Source organism: Hylobates moloch, unplaced genomic scaffold (genome assembly GCF_009828535.3).
Source record: "Hylobates moloch isolate HMO894 unplaced genomic scaffold, HMol_V3 SCAFFOLD_12, whole genome shotgun sequence".
Classification (NCBI taxonomy): domain Eukaryota; kingdom Metazoa; phylum Chordata; class Mammalia; order Primates; family Hylobatidae; genus Hylobates; species Hylobates moloch.
In genome coordinates, this window is record NW_026652287.1 from 78,529,858 (window position 1) to 78,541,572 (window position 11,715).

Consider the following 11,715-nt stretch of genomic DNA (forward strand, 5'->3'; position numbering starts at 1 on the left):
GCAAGCTCTTAGGGGCTGCTATTATTCCCTGCAAAGAGTCACCCTTTTGCTCTCTAGGCTATTCAGGCCACAGCACCTGACTGCAGGAAGGATGAATTCTAATTGTGGCCTTTGAGAGATTGCAAAGCAAATGCTACTCACTTCCATAGACTTATTACTGGATGTTTCTATGCAAGACTGGTAGAAAATTGAGCCACGCATGAGTTCCTTTTGAATTAGCCAGACTACAACTTACCACAATTGAAAAGACTTTGTCGTAGTTGCCAAAGATGTTTGGACAAGCCAGATTTCCACATCTTGTCACAGGAGAATGCTGACATGTTTGTCACTTCCTAAATCAATCAGTAGCCTTGTTGTTTTGCAAACTTTACCAATGGCAGATCTACGCTCCCCAGAGATACTGAGAGCCTGGCTGAGAAGGCTGGGCAATCTGCGGAGATATGTAACACAGACAGTTCTCCCTTGAGCTAAGAAATTTCAAACACTATTATGATGCAATGTCTTTGACTGTAAGCAAAGGAATTTTCAGAATAAAGCATTCTTACATGCTTGGCAGTATAATAAATGCAACATGCAGAGAGATTAATCTGATCATTATCCAAAGAATGGAATGGGAGAGAGAGCCTTGCCTGTCACACCTTTAACTGTGTCAAACACAGCAATGAAATAAAACAACATCAATTTATTTGGAACACAATTTATCATTCTTAGTGTTTTCTCACATGTGTCAGCTCATTTGACTGAAACAACCTCCCAAGCCTTGAGACAATATAGTATGTGATTGAGCACAGGAGTAAGAACCATAAGATATAGGTCCAAGACACAATTATATCTATCTGTGTGTCATTAGCATCTCAGTCACATTGTGTACAAGATAATGTGAGGATAAATGAGACAATGAATGAGCAAGTGCTTTGTCAGAGGCTCTACACATAGAAAGGGATGCTATTATCATTGAAGTGGACGATACCCTAGTAAGCCAGGCTGGATACTATGTTTTATCCAGCCTCAGACTTAAGTGAAGATTCCCAGAAATATAAGAAGGAAACCCAGTTTTTAAAAATACAGACCTCTGTGGACACCAGGGTGAGGTTTCTGAACTATTCTTATTTGGGCTTTAAATGAAAAGACGACCCTTGAAGCCTGGAGAAATCTAGGACATCTGAGTTACATAAGCTACTCTTTGAAATGCAGCAATTATTTTTGGTCAGATAACACTGAAGGAAAGTTTTTGTAATTCTGTTGTATGTGGAACAAACAGCACCTGTTCAGGTACTGGGAATTGAATGATGCTTCTTTATTTGTAGAAAGAGAAGCTATGAGGTGGCAGTTTTGACATGATTATAAAGCTATGAACACAAACAGAGAGAGATTATTTGACAACAATTTTATTTTCAGAGAGCAGTTGAGTTTCAATTTCTCATAAAAATATTAAACGTGTATGCATGCACATGCCCATATATCACCAATGCAAAAAAAAATGCTTGCTATAGAGCAAGGCTTAGGAATTTGGATGAAATTGTCAACACTATTGAAGCTGCTCTAATTTTAAATTCCCTCTTGCAGCTGCAGTATCCTGCCCTAATCTCTATGAATACAACACATCCATTTAAATAAAAATAGTTATCTGCACCATTCTTCCCTTTACCAGCTGCGGAACTATCATAAGCCTTTGTTTATTCTCTATTATATATATATATAGAAATAAAGTCATTTAAAATTAAAATAATAATGTCCCCTTTTCCAGTCTGTAGATCCTGTCAAGTTTAACCTAATATAAATTAATGTGACTGGTTTTATATTTAACAAACCAATAAATCTGTTCTTTCTATGAACCAGAGAGGAAACCTTTTCTGAGCAGGGGGCTTTTCTCTATTGTTCACAGCTTCTTTTTTCTACAGTCAATTGGCTAGTTGGCGTCCTTTATAGTAGTTCCTGAACACCCTATAGTCTTTTTCTCCTCTGGTTTTTGTAAAACTTCTTCCTCTTTCTCCTATTCATCTCTGGAAAATCTGTCTTAACAACACTCCATTACATAGTTACTGCTCAGAGAGAGAAATCACTTTAGGTGCCTCTCTTTTGTGCTCCTAAAGCACCATGAGCCTCTCTCTACAGTAACATGCATTTCATTAGAGCTCAATTTGAGCAGAAGTCCTATCTGTATTTTCCCCATCATTGTACACTTAGCACAGATCACACAGATGCTTGATTAAAAAATAGTTGGACAAATGGAAGGTGGGAGTCAATGTGTCACCGACTGTCTTGCCTGCGTGCTCTAATGCCTAGTACTCTGTTAGCACAGAGAAGGTGCTTAGTGAGAGATATGTGTTGGCCAGAAGAAGAAGACAACTGTGAGGGCACGAGAAAAGACAACCCATTCATTATTCTCATCGCCATTAGAATAAAGTTAGTAGTACCTATGGCTGTTAAAGTTCATCTTGGTTCAAACCTTGCTTGTCTATCCTGCTTCATCTTTTGCCTCTTCCAGACATCTGCTTTCCCTGCACACCACTGCAAACTGCATAACTGCAGGCCTAATCATTCAAGCGCTCTCTTCGCCAAAACGTTGCATGTTATTTCTTCTATTAGAAAACCACTTCCTAACTCCCTTACCTTGCTTCCTCAAACTTCGAGTGTTAGAATAGTTATTGCTTTCTCAGAAGACCCTTTCCTGATACACCAGAATAACATTAAATGAGTTTTTTTCATGTTCTCTTTTTGCATACCGATCTTACCCTGGTTTAATAGCCAGATTGTATTGCAAATTATGTGATTTCCAGATTTTAAACCCCTTTCTAATGTATGATTTCAAGTGCCATTTCAGTTAAGATAAAGCCCAAACTTCTTAACACGGAACAGAACGTTCTTGGGGATCAAACCACTATTTGGTATTCCAGCCTCATCTCAGCCTTAAGACCTTTGGCAATGATGTTCCTTCTATTTGAAAAATTCTTCTAGCTTTCCTGGATTTTTTTTTCTTAACTTTTAGTCCTCTCTCAGAGCACAGAGCCTCCTGTTTAACCCAGCAATTAGTTAATTCCTAGTTCAAAATATCTGTTGTACAAATGGATGAACTAGCACTGTGCAGCTAACTATATTCTTCGACACAATCAAGGCACAAGCGTATCAGATTTTAGTAAAATCTATTTATGTTTTTACATAATCTTCAATATAAATCATATGCTTTTAAAAAGTCTGGTATCCTGCAGATGAATTATGGATTTATGTACCTGGTATAATACTTCTCTCTTCTCCTCCATTAGTCTGTAACAGTTAAGACCCAGAGATTTGTTGTCGTTTTCTCCTTCTATCAATTAAATCCTTCAACAAGGATATCAAGGTATTTAAGAGGGAAAATGTTTAGCCCACTGGAGTTGCGAGTGCACAAATTTAATGCCCACATCAATAATTATGCAAGGTTATATTGTGGACAAATTGTATAAACTAGATGCTCATTGTTTTAATTAAACTCCAGAGCTGTTCCAATTAAGACAGCTGTAGAATGATATGCAGGGAGAGAAAAATTAGAGATTTTGAGTGTCTGAAGAAAAAAAAAAGATAATGGGGAAACTGAATAATCAATTTGATATTATATAACAAAGTCAACTTGAGAAGTCAGATTGCAGGAACTGTTTTTCTCAATTTTCTATACTGCAAAAAAGCATACTATATGGTTTAATGAGCTAGGTCTTCCTTGTGCCTAGGGAACAACCTACAGGAAAGACTAAGAGCTGCTTAGTAAGCCTGCTGTGCAGATACGTGAAATGTTAGGAATACAAATTAAAATGTTACACAAAAGGCACTGGTGAGTCAGTGAAGGGATTTAAAAGAAGAAGTGAATAAAGTGTGATTATTTTGTTTGAGATTTAAGCTGATTGAAGTCAGGGATAATTAATAATGTCTCAAAAAAGATTTAGAATTATCATGGACTATCATTTACAGATGTAAGAAAATGACAATATTCATATTCAGATCAACCACATATTAAACTCCTACTGTACGTCAGTTCAACTGTTGCTTTTCTATATTTTACCTTTAGTCTTCTCACAATCTTATGAGATTCAGATAGGTATTATTATTATTATTACCATTTTGAAGATGAGGAAATTAGCTGCCCCACTGTCACACACATATTAGGGGTCAGAATTGGAATTTGAATCCAGGACACGGCATTCCAAAGACCAGGCAACTTTCTAGCCACAGGTCACATTGTTTAATTTATTATTCCTGACAATAATCATATTGAGTCAGTGCCATCGTCCTCATTTTATAGATGAGAAAACGGAAGCCCAGAAGAGTTCAGTAACTAACATAACACCATACCCTCAAGTCAATGGTAAGCCTGGAATTTGAACCTTGGTCTTTTTCAGTCTCAGGCAGTCTTTTTCCTTTTAGCTTAGCTTTAATGTGGTAACTCTGTCCTATTACTTGGGTAACTTTGTGGGTGAAATGGTAAAGAATCATTCATTTTTATATACTTAAGAGAGTTATTTTTAAATGTGTAAATACTGTATCTGGAAATTGTGGCTACACATAAAAGAGATTTCTTAAAGTTGAGCTCACAGACAGGCTTCCATTTCGGTCTGATTTTGCTCTTTGCAAGTAATTTCCACTTTAGGCATTTGAAATAAGCTGGTGCTGAGGACTATTGGGTCAAGTTGTTGAAATTCTGAATTGATTTATTGATTAATCTACTACAATAGAATCTCACGTATTTTGACTAAAAAGATCTGCCTTCTTTCCAGCTCTATCACTTTCCAAGCATGTGACATTGGGCAAGTTCCTTAATCTTTCCATGCTTCATTATATATTTATGATTCTTACACCAGTGTTGGTACAAAGTAAAGGTTCTTTTTCTTAAACCCTGCATCATCTCAGATACTTACAGATGAAAGAGGTGAAACACTTTGTGTGGTCTAAGAAGTTAACCTGACTCTTCAAAGTGGTTTTTTCAAAGCTTGTGCTGAATTTTTGAACTTGTAAAGGGAAACCCAGACGTGAATTGACAGCAGGGGCATCGGAGAGTCAAATTTATTTGCATTAGGAAATGGGAAGGATACTCGTTAGTATCCTTATGGGGTTTATGTTTGTATGTTTTTTGCTTTTAACAGGACAGAAAAGAAAAGGGGTGAATGAGTTACATAGAATCACTAAATCTCACAGTGGTCTCAGCACAAGAAATAATAACAATAATGATATTCAACTGAAAGGTCTTTTTGTCCCTCTGATGTAAGCAACATTCTCATTTTCCCCAAATTTTAGTCACACAGAAACCTTGGATAAATATAAGTGCAATATAGATATGAGAAAAAGTGCCATTGAGCTTCAGAGAAGAGATTGATGACATCTACATGGGATTTGAATTACTAGTAAATATGATGGGAGGACATTTCTGGCATAGGACAGGAATAGATCGATGAAAGCAATAAAGAAAAGGAAATGTATACGAAGCAATACTTTGCTGTTACTGGGAATTGGAGTGCCTAAAAGGAAGTAATCAGGATTAAAATCAGAAAAATTATGTAGGAAATATTGAATACCAGGCAAAGATATTTGAGTTTGTTGATAGTTAGCAGAGAGCCATTGGAGAATTTTGAAGAACTGATACGGTCAGAATTAACTTTCAATATACAAGATGATGAAGTCTTAGGTCTGCTGTATACACAGTGTCTATAGTTAACATATTGTATACTGAAAATTTTGGTAAGAGGGTAGATTATATATTGCATTACTATTACTTCTCCTACTAATAATAAATAAACGGGGTAGGAGGAAACCTCTGGAGGTGATGCATAGGTTTATGACATAGATTGTAGTGCTGGTTTCATGGGTGTATACAAATCCCCAAACTCAACAATCTGTATATGTTAAATATATTCACCTTTCCATATGTAAATAATACCTTAGTAAACTTTAAAAATAGTTAAACTTCAATAAGATTAATCTGATAATAAGGTCTTGAGTGGGTTGGAGAGAATCTGGATGAGACAAGTTGGGAAACTGGGGCAACCTATGGGGGGAAGATACAGAGAATATGAACAAGCACAAGATGCAAGAAGGAAATGAGAAACAGAACGAGAACCAGCAGGGCTTGGTCACCAGTTAGAAATTGAAGGTAAAGAGAAGGAGTCAGAGATCACTTAATCCTGGTGTCAGTAAATAGAATTAAGGAAGCCAGAAAACATGGACAGGATTGGGAAAAGGGAATTGAGTTTTGTATATACTGAATCTGAGGCTTAAGGAGAATATCAAAGCGAAGAAATATAAGAGAAATTAGAAGTATAGTCAGGACTATCAATTTCTTCAGGGAAGAGCAAAAAAAGAATTTCTTCTCCTTAGAGGGTTTTTGGTGTTTTGTGTTTTTTTTTTCCCCCTCCCAGAAAAGATACAATTTGATGTACTCAAAGAATACAAATGTTTAGGAAGGGAAAGGAATAAAATTATTTTTAAATGGTATTATATAGCTGATCAGTATGATTGGAAAATACTTTAAATGCTTACAAAGCACATTTTTCTATTCCTAATCCACAGACATCTCTTATATATCTGTTGGAAGGCAATTTTAACTCATGTTTAAAAATGGAATGGCAAGAAATGACCATTATGACTCTTACAATCTAAATCTCATGTTTTAAGACTCTTTACACTCTGCAGACACTTTATATTGTTAAATTACATCTTTTAGTCAAATCTTATTCATGCCTTACTATCATCTGTAGATCTGCTTCTGGATTAATCACCCTCAAATTTATATTTTACACTTAAATTCAAATTTTCTGAGACGTATTGCCAGAATTTTTCCACTATGTCTTGACATGTTTAAAAGATTTTGATTCCTTTGTGTCTCATTGTATTTACAGCTTACTTCAGCATAACATTACTTTGATGTCTGCTTGAAATCACTTGGTAGTACACAAATTTAATGAAAACATTAATGACAAAACAGAAGATTTCTTTTAACTTTTTGTAGTCTCGGAGGTTTGAGGGTGTAAGGTAAAGATTACTTAAGAACAATTAAAGTGGTATTTGGGAATGGTTTTCTTCTTATGGAGATCTGGCTTTAGGTATACATGGTAAACTACTGAGGTGATTTAAGTCTTCAGCATATCAAGTGTCTTAGTCACTTTGAGCTGCTGTTACAAAATACTGTAGACTGGGTGGCTTATAAACAACATAAATTTATTTCTTAAATTTCTGGAGGCAGGAAGTCTGAAGTCACTTGGGTGCCAGCATTGCCTGGTTCTAGTGAGGGCCCTCCTTCAAGTTACAGACAGCCTTCTTCTCCTTTTATCCTCACATGGTAGAAATATGGGAAGACAACTCTGCAGTCTCTTTTATAAGGACATTAATTCCTTCCAAAAGTTTCACCACTGAACGCCATCACATTTTGCATTAGGATTTCAACATATGGATTTTGGGGGGACGCAAGCATTTAGTGCACAACGCCAGGCTCTCCTTCTCTATAGGTAGTTTTATGGTATAATTTTTTTATGGTATAAATATATTTATGGCAATTTTATTTGGAAATTAACTGTTAAGATATATCTAACTACACAGGAAATATTCTAGTCTCTTCCAACATCTACTTATAATTTGCTTTTCCTTGGACACAAGTGTACCTGATCATGCTTGTTTTCTTTGCCACATTTGAGGCAATGCTGTCCATCTTTTTCCTTTTTTAGAAATTAGTTCTCACTTAGGCATCAGCAACATTGAACACTGATGGATTTCTCCTATCACTCTGAACTACCTGGTGAACACCTGGTTGACGTTCCCTTTTTGATCTACATGCCAATGAAATTTATCAACTTCCATGGCTTTAAACAGTCTCCTATAGGGATTCACCCATTTTCTTCCCTGGGGTATGTTCTACATAGCCATCCTTGACCTTCCATATCTATTCTATAACCATATCCTTCCCAATCTATGTTACTGGACTACTTTCTGTGTACTCCTACTGATCCCATTACTGCTACTGTAGACTATGCTATTATCTTTACTTTGTAGATTGTTGAAATAAACTTCTAATTGATTATTTTATCCTATCTCTCATTACCTACCTTACTATGCCAAAGATACAGTCTAAGGCACATATGTGAGTGTGCACACACTTCTTCCAGTACTTTCTCAACATGCCAGCCAAGGCCCTGAACAAATTTACCATAAACTCCTTTTCAGGGTGAACCCAAATCCTCTCTCCCTAGCAATATGTACTCTTTACTGATGAGCATGCACCTTGAACCTTGTTTCTATTCCTTTGCTCATGGTCTTTCATCTTCCCAGGACATATTTCCACTCCCTTATATAAGTGCTACATAAGTTCATACCCATTTTTAAAAGCCTAGCATAAATTTCACCTCCTGTAGCTTTCTTTGATTCCTCTGTCAGAATCACTTTTTATCGTTCTCTGTGTTTCCATAGCTGTGTGTATTCACCCCAATTATAGAACTCATCACATTGTTTTTTAGGAATTTGTTTTTACATCTAGCTGCTTATAGAAAACTGAGAGGTGCTCACAGGTAGATATGCCTTATTTCCCTGTGACCTCAATGTCAAATACAGTCCTTAGGAGACTCCCAATAATTGGATAATGACTGTTTCACTACAAGAGGCACAGAAAAACCATCTCAGAAGGAGAATGGAGAACCAGACCCAAGAGGATTAAAAGCTATTTAACGTTAATATTGTTCACAAAGATATTACTATGATCATGGAAAATGTCATTAGCAGGATTGGGTTACGGGAGAGAAGCTGCAACTCTTCTGGAGTGCCAGTTGTTATTGAGGAGGTAGTCCTAAGGTTATGTGGTAGGGAACATGGGAGCCAGAGTAGACAGATGAAGGTAGAAGCTAAAGTAACAGATCAGTTTTAGCAATAGAAGATGACTTTTAAATTTTAAAAGGCTACTAATAAATCTGAGATTTCTAGAAATTCAGGACATACAGGCTGATACCAGCCACCCGTTGGATGAGATTGAGCCTCTTTGCATTCATACATCTCCCTTCCCTGTAATATTTTTTGTGTTATTTCTTCTTTGTTCTTCTAGTTTGTGTTCACATCATTCCTCTACATGTGACAAAAATGTGTATGAGGTGGGAAGGGAGTAAGATTAGGGATGGCAATTAAAATTTCTTGAGACATATATGCTTTCCTCAGATGGATGTTTATTCTATATCGGAGAAAGTAGTGCTGGCTACCTTGCCAAGTCAACCCCCAAATCTCAGTGTTGAACACAATGGAGGGTTACTTCTTGCTCACATAAATTCCAGTTGGCCCTGGGGGACAGTAAAGTGTGTGGTATGTGCAGTAGAGGGGATTTCTGCTCCAGATAGTCATTCAGGAACCCAATCTGTTAGAGATTTTGCTTTCTTCAGCATAGAACCCAATCAACTGGACATTTCTAACTATAATGTAATCTAGAAATGAAGTCTAGCCATATATACCCAGGAGAAAAGGGAATAGCTAATCTTTGCCACAATATGTACAAGTGATGCTACCTAGAAGTGTCAAGAAGTTTGAACTATTATATCTGTAATCACATAGAAATATACATATACATATGTGTATCTCTATATGTGTATATACATATAAAGCAACACAACAAATTCTGACAGGATATTCTTTTAAAGCATAATATCTAATAACATACTTTTTGAAAGTCTCCATATGATATCAATAGGCTATGCTTCAGTAAATTCATTTTATAGTTTGGAAGCAATGACTATATTACCTTTTTTTTTTTTTTTTGCTCATTCCTCTAAGAATAGAGTAGTGAGAACTTTAAATCACACTTGCCTAAGGATTCAAAAGTAAAGCTTTTGTGGGCGGAAGTGATTTACACATCATATAAATAATCTTATTTGTGTTTTGAGGCACTGAAAACAGCATAGAAAAGCAATACAGACATCTTATTGAGTGAATATAAAAAAACTTATTGTGAGTACACACATTGCTGGAGCACTGAAGAGTAAATAATACAGATTTGCTTGATGTTTGCATAGCTCAGTCTGCAATTCTATAATGAGACATTTTACAGAAAAATTAATTTTTCAAAATAAAAAATCACTTTGTCTAATAAACACAATATCAGATTAATCCATTTCTTTCTATAATACATTTGTGTGTATACATATACACATATATGTAAATAGATATACGTGTGTGTATATATACGTATACATACACATGTATACATATACTATATATACATATATATACATATATTTTACATATATTTATATATATATACACATGTATATGTGTGTGTGTATATATATATATAAAGACTCATACTACCATCATAATTGTTGTACCTCAACCCTGGGCAATCAGTGAGCTCTAGCAGGAAGATCCAGCATCCAAGTTTGCAGTTGATGAAAATGAAACACAGGCCTCAGATTATTTTTCTTAGGGTTAAGTAGAGGGAAATAAGCCTCAGCATTTTTTTTTTTTTAAGTATAATCCCAGGACTTACTCTACTCTATGGCAAGTGATTTCCCCACACATTGCACATACTTAATCATAGAATTATGGGATACCAGATTTGTTTATTTTATCTCTGCAAAAAATCAGCAGTATGACTCAGAACTCGTATCACTGGGCCAATGTTCTGTGTGTTCCAGAACTGAAAGATGCTCGCCTTCAAAGTGGACTTCATGCCTTTCCTGTTGGTAACTCTGCATTCAATATGTCAACTTCAAGTTAAACTGTACCCCAAGAGCATGGTAAATGCATTTGATGCCTGGAGCGGTGAATGTCAATTAGTTACAAGTGTTCAAAAGGCTCCTGACTGGCAGGTTACATTATTTCTGAATAAGGATTTCCAATTGCTTTAAAGGCATTTTCAATAATGCCAACAGGTGGCAAAACTGTTGAATTCTTTTGCCACTTATCTTTGCTACCACTCCATTAGAATCCTATGCTTTTCTATGGTGTCTAACAAAGCCTGGTGCTGGCCTGCGTGTAATGAAAATTTTCTTTCCTTGTTTTCCCTGTTTTTTATTCTCACCAAAGTAGTAATAAAAGTACAAAGAAAACCTTTAATCACTTTCAGGAAAGGGTTTAAAAAGTCAAAATGACTAACAGCAGCTTGTCAAATTTTCATAGGCATAAAAATCAACTGAGGATTTTGTGAAAAGGTACATTATGTATGATTCAATAGGTGTTGAAATCACCTTAGATTGTATATTTCTAATAAGATCCCAGATAATGCTGATGTTTCAGGTCTACTGACAAAAATTTGAGCGGTGAGGAATAATGTCAGTGGTCCACAAGACCAAGACTTGGGCACTAGCCTAAAACATATCTATATATTTAGGTCTCTCATTTGCTGATTAGAAGAATAAGGTAAAATGTATTCTTTCAATATACAAATGTTGTTAGGCATATTTGGTCTACTAGTAGCTACTCATAATCGAACCTTAATCCCTGGCAATTAACAAGTTATAACAGAAAGGGCCAGCAGTCCCAGGAATGTAGCCTGGGGAGACTTATTCCTAAAATCTGGAGAACAAAATGAGCAAACTAGAAATTTGGTATAATAATTTACTTAATGGTTGTCTTATTCAAGAACCACAATGAAATGTAGATCTATCTGTGCATCCCTAGTATTTAGCATAGTTCCTGGAACTTACGTATTTCTTAGTAAATGCTGAATGAATTTTTTTAAAGTACAATGATTTTTAATTGTCAAGAGATGTTAATAACAGAAGGCCT